The following is a 15,887-nucleotide window of genomic DNA, read 5'->3' on the forward strand; positions in this document are numbered from 1 at the left end:
AAGTTAACCACTTGGGAAGAAAAAAAAAGTAAATTAATATTTAAACAGAATAAGACTACAACATGTTACAATACCAGGAGACCTGTGGGTCTTAGTTTTTTTTTGTCCATACTCTGCCAGAGCCTCGGCGACCACTTATTTTTTCAAGTGGATGTCTTGGAGGAAAGATTCTGTGAGTGGTCCCCTACTCACAGCGCAGTGTTTTTTTTTAACAAGGCTGAGTTGCGAGCTCGACACTCAATCCGGCACAGATGGAAAGTGTGTCCGGGAGTGGCCTGACTGGATTCGAACTCAGGAACCTTCGGTCTGGAGTTCGGCACTGATGTCACTGCGCCACCAGCCAGCCGGATCCTAGTATATGAAACACAAACTTTAGCATGCTGGTTGAGCGGGATTACTGATTATTGTAAGGGAGATAGAAGTAGAGAGGTTTTCAGTTAAGTCACTGGTGAAACAGCACTGTGTACTGTTTAAGTGCCTGTTTCTGGTGTCCATATTTAAGTAAGCAATGTAGGCAGTGCAGAGAAGGTTCACTAGATTCTTTAGATGAAAAGGTTGCCTTTGGAGAATGAGCAGGTTAGGCCTATATTTGTTGATGAGTGATAAATAATCTAATTAAGACTCTGAGAGACATTTAGAGGGTGAATGCTGAGGGGTTATGAGACCATAAGACATAGGAGTAGAATTGGGCCATTCAGTCCATCGAGTCTGCTCTGCCATGCCATCATGGCTCATTTATTATTGCTCTCAATCCGACTTTCCTGCCGTTTCTCCGTAACCTTTGACGACCTTACTAATCAAGGACATATCTACCTCCACTTCAAATATACTCAATGACTTGGCCCCCACAGCTGGCAATGAATTCCACAGATTCACCATTCTCTGGCTAAAGAAATTCCTCTTCAGCTCTGTTCAAAAGGGACACCCTTCCATTTTGAGTCTGTGGCATCTAGTCCTAGACTCCCCCACTATAGGAAATATCCTCTTCACATTAACTCTATATAGGACTTTCAATATTTTCAATATCCTCATTCTCCTAAACTCAGACAAGTACAGGCCCAGAGCCATCAAACTCACCTCATACACTAAACCTTTCATTCCAAGGATCAACCTTGTGAACCTCCTCTGGACCTTCTCCAATGCAAGCATATTCTTTCTTAGAAAAGGGGTCCAAAACTACTCACAATAAACCATGTGGTCTGACCAGTGCCTTATAATGAATTACAGAATTAAATCCTTGCTTTTATATTATTGTCCTCTTGAAACGAATGCTAACATTGCATTTGCCTTCCTTATCACCATCTTAACCTGCAAGTTAACCTTTAAGGAATCCTGCATAAAGATTTCCAAGTCCCTTTGCACCTCTGATCGCTGAATATTTTTCCCCTTTTAGAAAACAGTCTATATCTTTATTCCTTCTCCTAAAGTGCATGACCATACACTTCTCTACACTATATTCCATTTACTACTTCTTCACCAATTCTTCTAAGTCCTTCTGCAGACCTCCTGCTTCCTCAAAATTTTCTGTCCCTCCACTTATCCTTGTACTGTCCACAAATGTGGCCCCAAAGGAATCAATTCCATAATCCACATCATTGATAAATAAAACGAAAAGAAGCACTCTCAACACCAAACCCTGTAGAACACCATTAGTCAATGGCACACAACCAGAAAAGGCCTTCTTTATTCCTATTCAGGCTCCTTCCAGTCAGTCAATCTTCTAATCAGCCTCAGGTGTGGTACCTTGTTAAAGGATTCTGAAAATCCAACTGACTCTCCTTTGACTATCCTGTCTGCTATTTCTTCAAAGAAGTCCAACAGATTTGTCAGGCAAGATTTCCCCTTAAGGAAACCATGCTCATTTTGGCATATTTTTCATATGCCTCCAATTACCCTGAAAACTAATCCTTAATAATGGACTCCAACAGCTTCCCAATCATTGAAGTCAGGTTAACTGGCCTATAATATCTTTTCTTCTGCCTCTCTCACTTTTTAAAGAGTGCAATGAGTTTTCAATTTTCCCATCCTCCAGAACCATTCCAAACTCTGGTGATTCTTGAAAGATGGTTACTAATGCCTTCACAATCTCTTCAGCCACCTCTTTCACCCTGGAGTGTAGTCCATCTGGCCCAGGAGTCTTATCTACTTTCAGAACTTACAGCTTCCCAAGCACCTTCTCTTTATCTAGAGCTATAGGGCATTTTATAAATGGTCGCTTATTCAGTTAGGAAGAATTTCTTCTCTCATGCTGTTGCGAAGCTTTGGAATTCTTTAACCTAGAGTGCTGTGGATGAAAAGTCAAGGCAGGAACAGAGAAATAACTAAGCTGCAAGGGAATCAAGGGATATGGGGAGAGAGCAGAGCAGTGGTGTTGGGGTTATGAATAGATCAACTATAATCCTATTGAATGGCTGAATAGACCCAATGAGGCAAGTGGACTTACACCTAAACTGGAAACACTGGCTTTATGTACTTCTCTCTCTATCTAGCATTCAGTCCTGCTCTGTGTTTCCTCTATTTCTTTAACATTCATGATATACACTGTGGGAATACTTACAAACACAACTGTACCTGTGAGCAACTGATTTGCGTAGAAATTCCAAAATTCTTGGCAAAACCTCTGGGTGCATTGATTATCAGTGCTTCTGTCGGAGCTACTTTCACCCTTCAAAAGACTTTTACATGTATTATATTTACTAAATCAGGTCCCCAAGGCAATTCAGAAAACAGCTGTGAGCGTTAAATCACTTTCTAAAATTGTAAACACAGGAGACTGGAAATGCTGGAAATCTTAAGCAACATACACACAAAATGTTGGAGGAACTTCAGTAAGTCAGGCAGCATCTATGGAGGATATAAACTGATGAGTCCTAATGAAGGGTCTTGGCAAAAACTTTGATTGTTTATTCTGCACTATAGATGCTGGCTGACTTTCTAAGCTCCTCCAGCTTTTTTAAATTGTGTCTTTCAGCTCTCAAATACCATAGCAAAACAGCATTAAATCTACCCCAAAAGACATCTTTTTCTTAGGTAGTCCCTCAGGGTCAAAGGTGTATAACCTCAATTCCCGTTCTGTTGATCTTTAGAAGATTGCTAAGGTCAAAGTGCAAACTGCAAACTCAGCCACAGGTGGAGCAATAACCATGACGAGGTGAGTTTGAGACATGGTCTGCTCCTTTGCTATTTATATCTGGTCTTCTGTGTGCTGAAAAAGGGACCTCAAAGCTCTCAGTGCCATCCAAAATGTTCCTCCTTTGTGAGTGTATGAGACCTAGAGATTAACTCATGTCAGTGTGGATATCACTGCTTTTTAGACGACACCACAGGCCACCCAGAACTGCACTCATTCCTGTATTCATGATACTTAAGTGGTGGGTCCAATTGAGTTACCCCACCTCCCATGGTGAGCATTAGGCTGTTAATGATGGGGAATTCAACAATGTTATCACCTTTGGATTTCAGAGGTGGTTAGAAACTTTCTTGCTGGAGATAGTCATTGTCCAACACTTCTAATTAAAATAACTTTTCTCCCATTTTAATTAAGATAACATTCTGGTATTTTTCTTCTCCTTATTATGATTTTGGTAAAAGTGTTTTAGAAACAGTATGAAGAAGGTTTTCAGTCACTTGCTAGATAACACTATGTGATATCTGGAAATATGAATATTGTTGTTGATTCAACTGAGGTTCACAATCTTCTTCCACCATCACATTTATCTATCTTATATTTTCCAAATATTGTCAGTGTTTGAGTGTTTTGTGGAATTAATCTTTCATGTGATACTCTGCAAACTACTTGATCCTATGATCATTGATCTTCTCATGGTGATCACTTCCAACGGCTGCTTGGTAAATGATGTTGGTTACTTGCCCATGTAGTTATTATCTTTCACTGGGACTGTGTCCCTGGGCTTTATCTGACTTTGCTTTCGTTTGTTTATATTCATTTGCGGTCAAGCTGTTTTGGTCATGTCGTTTCAGTAGTATCCACCTTGAGTGACATTGTGTGGGTCGTATGCATCTAGAGGCATCCTTACCCCGTTACAACTGCAAGAAAGCTTCAGAGAGCAGCACCAGCCATTGTACATGGCCTTCCTTGACCTACTAATGTTTTGAACTCCATCAATCAAGAGAGGCCATGGAACATACTCCTCAAATTGGGCACTCACAGAAATTCACCTCATCTAGCCCATCAGATGAGTCAAAAATCGACAACATTACTATTCTTATTGAAGGCCAAATTCAAATAAGGTTGCATTATTGCCCCAATACTTCTCCAATTTTTTTTCCCACTGTAACGTTGCTTCAATGAATGTCCCATAAAAAAGGAGCTTCAAAACTAATGGACAACCATTCAGCCTGTGGTGGTGCATTCCAGAATAAAGGTCATCTGAACTTCAGTATGCAGACAGTGCTTATGCCTGTGTATGCCTGGAGGCTGAGTTACAAGGTATTGCAAACTCATTCACTAATACCCGCTAAGGGTCTTATACACATAACACCCACATTACAAACATTGGGGTAATGGAACTCACACGTCATTACTCAAAAGTCTGATGCATGGAATTAAGTATACAGAATGTATGTGAAAGAAGTGCAGAAAAAACATTTGATTTTTTTCAAGCTTCCTTCAAGAGTGCAACATCCCTAGAAGCCCAAGAATACTTGATCCTCACCCCTCCTTTGAAATAGAGAAGGAACATTCATCATAGTAATTAAGAACCTAGAGACCAGCATTGGGAGTATACAGAGACCTTGTATAAACTGCAGAGGAACTCACTTCCTCAAAACCTTTCCGCCTTTCATCCCATCAGTGACCTCTTTTCTCATCTTTGGAAGAGTCTGAGGTTCCCACCTTATCATCAGTCACCTCAAAATTCACAAAACTAGCGTTGGAGCAGGGCAGAGTCTGCCGAAGAAGAAATTTCTGTTCAAGAAGAGAAGTCTCTCTTAAAGACAGTCATTGTGCATATATGAGTGTATATGACAGCAATTAGGTCATTGAACATACTGTAACTCTTGAACTTTGTACAAAAATTATGTAATTCTTGCTTCCATAAAACTGTCATTGACAATGGCAGTGCAATAACTCTCTGTCATCACAGAGCTTCCTATATAATTCTTTCAGTTAATCTGTGATGTATGGCCAGTAAGATGTGCTTTTGTGATGTGTGGAAGCTAGATAAGTTGCCAGTTTTCCTGAAGTCAGTATTATTGAATTGCAATCTATTATCCACCCTTGCTGTTTAAAGAACATCAAAGCCACAGTCAAACTTTGGGCTGGTAGCCTTCACTGATGCGTAAGTAATAATTTCTATAATGAGGGAGCTACTCTGGGTGATCACAAAATCAACAGAATTCATCTTTTTGTAACTCTAATTTTTCTGCTGGTTCTTACAGATTTGATGTCATGGTCACTTTAAACACTTGGTATTTGTTGATTTCAGTCTAGACTAAACCAAATCATATATTTTTCCTTATTAATTGTTTCATTTTCAAGAGCCCTTAATTGTCCATGTGAACTACATTTATGGAGCTTTCAATGAGGGATTGACAGTGCAATTACCTTATTCAACAAGATCCAAGATAGGTGTAATCATAAGTTCATTGCAAACATTGTGCAAATTGTGCATCACAAGAGAATGTAATTTTCATGATTTGTTTTTAATTTTTGTGATCAAATTGCTGTTATATATTGTAGAAGAGCAACATTCTTTTTGCAGCTTAGATTTTATTCAACATCACCATTTGGTGCACTGCATTCACACTAGAGTAAACAAGATGTTGTTCCATGATCTTGTCTTTACAGTAAGTATCCTCCCTTGCAGGCAAACACAAAGCTGTTTCTATGAAGTGGAGGACTTATGCTGTATTGAAGCATATAATACTTGCTTCAATTGACAGTGTGATTACAGCTCAAATGGAGGCCTGTACACTTGTACTACCTCTGTGCAAAGGCACTGCAGATATTGCCTCTCACCTCTCTCACCTTCCCTCTCCTATACCAATGGTGTTGAATTAGGAAAAAAATAAAAATCAATTAAGCAATAATTAATTTGTTTGAACAAAAGTAGGCTGATCGGGTGTCATGGTAGTGTCGTGGTTAGCACAGCGCTTTGCAGTACAGGCGATCTGGGATCAATTCATGGCCGCTGCCTATAAGGAGTTTGTATGTTCTCTCCGTGATCACATGGGTTTCCTCCGGGTGCTCTGATTTTTCTCCGACAATTCTAAGAAGTATTAGTTGGTAGGTTAATTGGTCATTGCAAATTGTCCCATGATTAGACTAGGGTTAAATCAGGGGATTGCTGGGCGGCGTGACTCAAAGGGCTGGAAGAACCTATTCTGCAATCTATAAATAAATAAACAAAATACCAGTCACCAGCCTTCTAATTTGAATAAGGGTAACTGTGAATTAATGTTAATACAGCTTTGGTACTGATATGCCGGATAACAAGCTGTAACGTATATGAAGATTGGATAGTGCAAAGCAGCATTCTTATTAGTGATCTTACAGGTTTATGCATGTCATGAATAAAGTAAAGCATTACACATTTTTTCAGAAGTTCCTGTCAAAGCGACTTTTAAACATTGAGATTAGGTATTCAATGATGTATGAGAAATAAAGCTCTTCATTTGAAATAATATTTAGTATTTTTAATTTATAAAGAAGGGATTTATTGCATATCCTTTTCACCTTTGGAAGACTTAACAGTTTTAAAAGTTATCCTTTCCTGCCTGCAGTTGCATGCCCCCATAGTTAAGGTGAAGGGAAGGTTCTGCACATCAGTGTTTACTGAGACAGATGCTGATTTACCAATTCAAACAAGTTTGAACTGTCAAATTGCATTCATGACATTAGCAAAATAGCTGACGTGATAGTGTCATTCTATGCATGTATTGTTATGAATTAGTTGGGACCTTATCGCCTCAATTTTCAGGCAGAAGATGTTTTACTTTGAATTATTAAATAATAAATTGTTATCTGAAAATTGTTTGTGAGGTGTGAATATCAAAATGGAAAATAATTCCGATCAAAATTGGCAGCTTTAATATTCGGAACATATACATGAATTCTACTCGACCTTTAAGAGAGATACACTTACCTCTTTCTATTCTTCAGAATTACGTTTGGCCACAAAACTACATTTGTTATTAGAACCGTCCATGCAGGAAGAGTACAGAATATTGTATGTGTTGATTGTTCTTTTAACATCACAATTAGTGCCACACCATTGAAGTAGGTTTTTAAAAGAGATCGGCACATGTTATCAAATGTTAACTGTGGATCCTTACCTGATAGACTTACAAATGATTATTTCAGGTTTATTAGCCCAAATCATGAGCCAACTCTCCAATCATTGTCCTGAAATCACATCCCATATTCCTCCACCCCTCTCACACACCATTCCCTCATTTACCTGGCGTGGATGCAGAGGCACAGTCTCACTGACTTCAAGGTGCCAACAAGACATCTTTTGGTGCACTGTAGCAGCCAAATCTTTGCAATATCTCTAATCACCTTTGACAGCTGGCAAAACTGGTCATCGGGAATTGCAAACTGTCAACAATATAACTGGTGATTTATAATTGTTTTATAATGTCTTTGGCATTCTGTATATTTAAAAACTATTGATAATGAAGTAAACAATTTAAATATTTTATAATTAAAAAGCTGTTGATTGTTGCAATATAAAAAGTAAATTAAACAAAAGTTATTGTGAAGTGATTTCAACAAGTAACCATTTTCTTTTCTTCCCAATAATTTGCCTGAAGTCTCCTCTGAAATCATTAGGATCTTGGATCTTTAGCTAGTGTGGGATCTAAGACTCCCATTGTTTTGAAGGATCCATTCGTAGTGTTCTGGCTATAGTTATGTGTCAAAAAAGGTAAACTATATTGTTGTTAGTATGAGTATTACCGAACAACAATCAGGCATGGATAACTTCACTCACCACAACTCTGAACTGATTTCACAAACTACACACTCACTTTCAAGGACTCGGACAACTCATGTTCTCAGTAATTTTAATATATTTGTACAATATGATTTCTTCTGCACATTTTGACATTCTTTGTTAACTGCATGTATAGTTTTTTTAAAAAATATTTCTTTATTTTCCTGTAAATGCCTACAAGAGAACGAATCTCAAGGTAACAATTTCATGGTAACATATACATACTTTGATAATAAATTTTACATTGACTTTGAGCTTGCTACATTCATGTTGTATGTCATATTTCATACTTTATGACAGTGATTATATTTCAAAGAACTCCATATGATTTGGGATGAGTGAAGATGACAAGAAAAATTACATAAACGTAAGCATCTCTTTCTGATAATCAAATGTCATTTTATTTTGTTGATGGCACATTTTTAATTATGCACCATTTGTTAGTCTATTATTAATCAGATCAGGAATTAGTGAATGGTTTGTAATGATGAATTAATGATGGTAAATGAGCAATCAACAATGTCAAACTGAACTGGCTTAATGAATTGGGCCACATAACAATTATAAAGGATTCTTTAGTATAGTAACCTGAACTCTGAGTTAAGGATGCAGATGCATCATACTATCACTGTAACTAATTGTATACAGCTCACATTATACACTGGGATTTCCATGCTTTACAATTGCACTCTGCTGACCAGGGGGGAAAAAAGCCTACTTGCAAATTTTGCTTTGCAGTTTGAGAGTTCAGATGTAAAATGTTCATATTTTGAAATACCAAGTATATTCTGAGCAGTGTAGGAGTCAGACCGATGCAACCTGAGCATTTTAAACCCACTCTGATTCACATTATGCTTGGTGTCACTTTTGAACACAGATAGAAATCTCTCCAACAGGATCTCACGTTACACACAGAGTATCAAAAACCAAACAATTTATGCTCACGTTGATTGCAATTCACAGCAGAAATCGTAGCACAGGGGCATGAAATTGGCTGTATAATGCCCCTTAAATGATTCCTTGAAATAACTTCCCCTCTGTGACATCCATCATTGCTTGTAAGAGAGACAATTTCCATTTTCTTTATCAATAACTAGATGGTAGCAAATTAGATAGATATTTTCAATGCATAGCAATTAGGTGTAGAAATTGCACCATGTAATATTGCTTATTTCAGCACTATACAATTGAAAATGTACTTTGGGTGGAATGAAACATGATAATGATCTTTTAGACATCAATTTTTGTGACTGAGGTGCTTCCTAGTCTGTTGGATATGTACATCAGATAAGCTTCAAGTGATGTAATTCTCCATGTAGTGCTCCCTTTGGGAAACTAGATCATGTTGGCTTGGCAGCAGCTAACATTGGTCACTCCTGAGACAAGCATTATTCAGCGTGCAGTGCTGGACTGGGACTCCACTGAGGATAATCCCACACTAACCGTTCATCCTCCATGCTCACTGACCCACCACCCCAATCCCACATACTAATTTCAACATCTCAACTCTCCAGGCTCGGAGTATCACTGCCCAATTTATCAGACCCTGCAGCCTTCTGGTAATCAACAGCCTTCAATCATAAGAATGTTTGACCAACCAGCCTCCAACACCCAAATGACTCCAATCCTCCAACTACCCCGTTATTTGTCCTTCTGACTCTCCCATGCCACAACAGCCTCGATTCCTGATGCCACTGCAACCTTCAAGGGCTTTCTGATTACAGACCACCCCACATCCGAAACTCCTGACCTGACCTGATTTCCCTGATTTCTGCTGGTCCAGATCTTTTGAATGTTGGTACCACACGCTCTTGGACAAGTGACCACTCGCACTCTGCTCATTCACCAGCCCCGTGGGCATAACCTTGAAATCACAAGGAGCATTTAATTTTGAATGGAAAATGTGCAGTGTTAAGTCAGCTGCTTCAGGAGATGTGCTACGATGTGTATGCCAGTCTGTTTAATTTTTTTTATGATGCAAGATTAAAGATTGTTTAAAGTAATCTCCAGCACACAAGTGTAAAGGAGAACAAAATAATTATTACCCCAGATCCATTGTATCAGAAAAAAAGGCATTAAGATGAAGAACACAATAATAATAATAATAAAACATAATAAATAAATAAATAAATAAATAAATGAATAAATAAATAAATATAATGAATACACTGTAAGTACAAAAGATTGTGTATATGCATGGATTGATTGTAGATCATAAACTGATGCTAGGTCTGTGCATAAGGTGACTGACAGAAAATTATAAAGGAGTGGTGGTGGGGCCATGTGGAGCCAATGATTAACAGGTGGAGGTGTTCATCAGTTTTACTGCTTGGGGTAGGTAACTGTTCTTGAGGCTGGTGGTCCTGGTGTGGATATTACACATACCCTCTTCCCTGATGGGATTGAGACAAATAATCCACGTTCAGGGTGGGTGGAATCCTTCATGATGTTTCTGGCCCTTTCCAGGCAGTTTTCTGTAAATATGTCCTTGACGGCAGGTAGGCTGCTGCTGGTAACGGAGTGTGCAGTTTTGACTACCACTACCCATTGTAGAGTCTTCCTGTCCTCACAGTGCAATTTCCATTCTTTGCAGTGATGCAGCTTGTTAGGATGCTCTCTACTGCACCTCTGTGGGATGGCATGAGTATAGATGCACATACCCAGCTCCCTTCAGCCTCCTCACAAAGTAGAGGCCTTGTGAGCTTTCCTGATTGTGGAGGATGTGTTCTGGAACCACGAGAGGTTGTGTGAGATGTGCACTCTTGGGGGTTTGAAACTACTCGTAGTTTCCACTGCTGTGCACCAATGTAAGGAGGGTTGTGGGTGGTGCAAGTTCTCCTGAAATCGATAAACATCTCCTATGGCTTGGAGACATTGAGGAAGAAGCTATTTGCCTGGCATTTAATGAGCATGGATCAAATATTCGTGAGAGTTCAAAATAAAACGTTCATGATTAGAATACTTTAAACTTGGGAAATCATGGTAAATTTTAAAGCACACAACGTGACCAGAGTAACAGTGAAGCACTGGATTAATGCAGAAAGTGGGTGATGAATCAGCATACAGGAGGGAGATTCAAAATTTGGCTGAGTGGTGTAATAACAGCAGCCTCTCACTCAGTGTCAATAAGCCCAAGGAAATGGTAGTAGATTTCAGGAGAGGGAAACCAAAGGTCCATGAGTCAGTAATTATTGGAGGGTCAGAAGTGGAGCGGGTCAGTAATTTTAAATTCCTGGGTGTCACTATCTCAGAGGACCTGTCCTGGACCCATCATATAAATGTAATTGCAAAAAAGCACGACAGTGCCTCTGCTTTCTCAGGAGTCTGCGGAGATTCAGCATGTCATCAAAACTCTTGGCAAACTTCTATAGATGTGTGGTGGAGAGTGTGCTGACTGGCTGCATTAATACCTGGTATGGGAACCCCTATACTTTTGAGCGGAAAATCCTACAAAAGATCGTGGATTCAGCCTAGTACTTCCCTCCCAACCATTGAGCACATCGACATAAAACATTGCCGTAGAAAAGCAGCATCAATTATCAAAGATCCTCACCACCCAGGCCATGCTCTTTCCTCACTGCAGCCATCAGGTAGAAGGGACAAGAGCCTCAGGACTCAAAACCATCTGGCTCTTGAACAAAAGGGGGGCAATTACACTCATTTAAGGACTCTTTTATCTTGTTAGTTCATGCTCGTTATTTATATCTGCATTTGCACAGTTTGTTGTCCATTTTTTACAGATCAAGTTCCATAGATTTGCGAAGTATGCCCACAGTAAAAGAATCTCAGGGTTGTATGTGTTGGCATTTATGTACGCTGATAACTAATTTTACTTTGTATGCCATGTGATATCTGGTATACCTGGTTGCTTAAGACTAAGGAAGGGATACACACCTTATCATACTTTAATTCAACTTGCAAGAGCTTGTTTATTGAGGTTTTATTCTTTATCAAGTTTAACTCAAATGTTGGATTATATTTGTGGCAGAATTGTTAAGAACTAATTTGAAGTTGATTACAAGGAAACTCAGCATTTTTTATACCATAATGGATCAGACAGCAATTGTAAATCTCTTGGCTGAAGTTTTCTCTTATGGTTCATGACATCTGCTGAACTCTTTTAATCACTCCCAGGTATGAATCATTTTCTATATGTTTAATGATGACCATGCTATTACACAGGATTGTTACAGTTTGCTATAGTAAATGATCTATTAACAATCTGACCTATAAAAGACACTCTTACATCTGTTTAGATTCCAGATGGAAAAACTGATAGTTATATTACTGATGATATATTACAGTACAAACCTTTTACTTTCATAAATTTATAGCAACAAACTATTAATGCTCTCTTTAGCTTAGACACCTTTATTCTTATCCAAAGCATTAATATATTTAATTGACAACCAACAGAGAAAATGGCAATGATATCTGCAGCGCATCACTGGTCACTGTCCTTTAATCTGAATAAAACTCTGGATCCCATGCAACCACAACTTCTGAACCAGCCTACCATGGGAGATTTTGTCAAAAGGCCTTGTGTAGACATTTTCTGCCCTAAACTTGTCAATTATCTTGATCATCTCTTCTGAAAACACGATCAAATTCATGAGAGACAATTTCCTGTGCATTTAACCATACTTGACTATCTCTATCCTTTAGTTTTCCAAATGTACTTTGTAGATCAATATGGTCTCTCAGAATTCCTCCAGTGACTTTCTCACCACTGACATAAGGCTCACCAGCCTTGACTTTGTTCCTTGACTTCCAGTGTTCCAGTGTTCCTTGACTTGTCTTTGTAGCCCTTATTAAATATAGGCACAACACTGGCCCCTGTGCAGTCTTCTGATACCTCTGCCAGGGTCCCGGCAGTTTCTTCCTGATGCACCATCAATGTCCCAAGATAAGAAGTCAGGCCCCATGGAATTATTCACCTTTATGCACCCCAAGACTGCTAACACTTCCTCTTTCGTAATATCAATAGGCCTCTGAACTTCACTGTTCTCTTTCCTAGCTTCCATGATATTTTCCATGGTAAAATACAGATAGGGAATATTAACTTAAGACTCAACCATGTCCTGTGGCTCTACACATAGACAATCACACTGATATCTCCACACAGACCTTTTCTCTCTCTTTGCTCTTAATACATTTAAAAGACTCCCAGGTCTCTCCTTTACTTAATCTGCCAATGGTACCTCATGTCTCCTTTTTCACCCTTCCGACTTCCTTCTTAAATGTACTCTTACCTACACCCTTTATACTCCTTAAGTGATGCTGTTGATCCTACTTGTCTGTACTTGACATAAAACTCCATCTTTTTCCTGCCAGGAACCTTGCTATTCCTTGTCAGCCAGTGTTCTCTAGTCCTGCCAGTTTTGTTCCTGACTCCAGCAGGAAGTTAGTCTTGAACTTTCCCGACCACACTGTTCAATGTCTCCCATTTTCCAGATGTTCACATCCTCTCCCAATCAACCTTTGTAAGTTCTTGTCTATTAAATTCAAATTTAACTTTGACCCAATTTAGGCCTTTAACTTTGAAACCAGTTCTTTCATTTGCCATAACTTTTTAAAAGTATCAAAATTATGTCCCTGTCCTCAAAGTGTCCTCCCACTGACACTTCAGTCGCTTGCAACAGCCTCATTTCCCAAGATAACGTCAAGTGTTTTCCCCTCTCGAGTAGGGCCTTCTTCATTTTGCTTCAGAAAGTTTTCCTGGACCCACTTAATAAATTTTGCCCTCTAATTGCTTAGCAGTGGGAACATACTCTCTAGATACTGCAATGACGTTCCCGCTATTCAAAAATGCAACTTCATCTCCTCCTACCTCTGTCATGCCTGTAATATCTGTACCCCAGAATATTAAGCTGTTAGTCCTGACCATCCCTCGATCATGTTTTGTAATAGTGATAACATCCCTGATCTCATCTGCCTTACCTATCAGATGTCCTGCATTACAACACATTCTTGCATGACCTACTTAAAGTGAACCCAAGGACAATTGATCAAAAAGTAGTGTCATCTGAGTGTCAAATGATTAATAAGAACATAACATAGAAATGTAGCCCGCTGCTGGTGTAGTGGCTTCTTCACCGGACTTCGAGGCGAGTGGTCCTGGGTTTCAATCTGGCTGGCTCCTTGTATGCTTTGCATCCATGCTGGGTTGAGCGCCGAGCTAGCAACTCGACGTCGTTAAACAGATTAATAAAAATGCTAAAGAAACAGCAAGGTTGCCACCCAATGCACCACAAGGCACAGAAAGGGACAACAACAGCAACAGAAATGTATGCAATTCACAGCCTCCATTTTTTAATTGTATTCTGAGTTCAAGATTCCCACTTGAAATTGCAATATCAAATCCTCATCTTTATACTTATTTTAATTGGGAAGTCAGATTTTGAAGATCATGATGGGGTGACCTTTACTTCATCAGAAATAAATCATATATCTCTGTGAGGAAATTAATAAGTCATTTCACAACTACCAATGCAACTCAGTCCAATTTTCTTTGATATGACTGGAGAACCTAACACACCAGCACTGACTAAACAATAGCACTGCACACAAATTGACCAGCTGGATATAGCTGAGAATCTTTTGAGCCTTGAGCAATTGTGCGTCTTTCTTCCTTGCTTACTGTGCAACACAGTCTTATGAGTTAATTATCTATTAAAAAAAAACTGGAGCCTATCTCTCACATTCAAAGTTGGCAAAATATTTCAAAGCTAGCAATGGTTTGGAACAAAATCAGACTGAAGACTGCCGGAGCTGTGCTTGGCAACAATTGTTTGGGTTAATGTCTCAGATACCAACAACCAAACAAGTAAAAAAATATATAATATGAAGCTTTACTAGTTGGTGGCAGATTAAGCAATTTTGGCTTCCTCAACAATCACTATGTTAGTATTATTCAGTGATTGATGAAGCTTTGACACCCTGCTGGTAAGAATGGTACAAACACTTAACTGGGAAACACAAAGATGTGCTGTTAGTAACATCATTTGTAGAAAGACCAAAAACATTCCTTTAATTTGCTGAAATAAATTGCTTATCATTTTTAGGTGTGTTATTATTTATATGACAATTTCTTGTAGTCCCATTAGAAAAACAGTGGATTCCAGTTAATTAGAACACATTGGGACCAATACATTTTGGCCCAATTAAGTGGCTATCCCAATTAACCACTTAATTTCAAATAGTTAAAAGGTATTAAAAGACAAAACAGGTAACAAATTATATAGATAAATGAAACATATAACAAATTAGAACATGACCAATATTACTACAGTACTATAAAACTGTTTATTAATTCCTGATAGTTATTGACGGAGGAAATCATTCAGTATGTGCAATGAACAAAATTGACACTAAGTGCAGATAATGGACTGCATTCGTACAATGCTGTAGATGACTGCATCCTCCAAATCTTTATTTTCATTATGCCATTCAAGATGATTGTCAATACCTTCCAATTCTTCCTAGTCCCTAACTTGATTGCATTTTCACTCCCAGCTATTTCTGGCATCTCCCAGCCTGAATGCTTGAAACTGCAGTGAGCAAAAGAGTTTGGAATAGTCTTATTTCTTGCCAACTATCCATGATAAAAATCACTGCTTTTAGAACACGAACACATGCAATTGACACTATTTAAAAACTGCTCGTTTGGAGCACGATGTAGTGTCTGGCAGCCATGCAAGTACACACGACTGTTCGGCAAAGTCTCCTACCCCAATTAGGCACCATGGTGTCTCAAATAAACAGATGGAATTCCAGAAAACTTCTCTTTTTTTTTCTTTAAGAGCCGTCCCAAATAAGCAGTTGCTCCGATTAACCGATGGCCCAATTGACTGGAATCCACTATATTTCGGAGGATGATTTAAATAGTCTGCAGATGCTAAGTTGAATAGGTGCACAAATATTGACTTG

Source organism: Hypanus sabinus, chromosome 5, assembly GCF_030144855.1.
Source record: "Hypanus sabinus isolate sHypSab1 chromosome 5, sHypSab1.hap1, whole genome shotgun sequence".
NCBI lineage: Eukaryota > Metazoa > Chordata > Chondrichthyes > Myliobatiformes > Dasyatidae > Hypanus > Hypanus sabinus.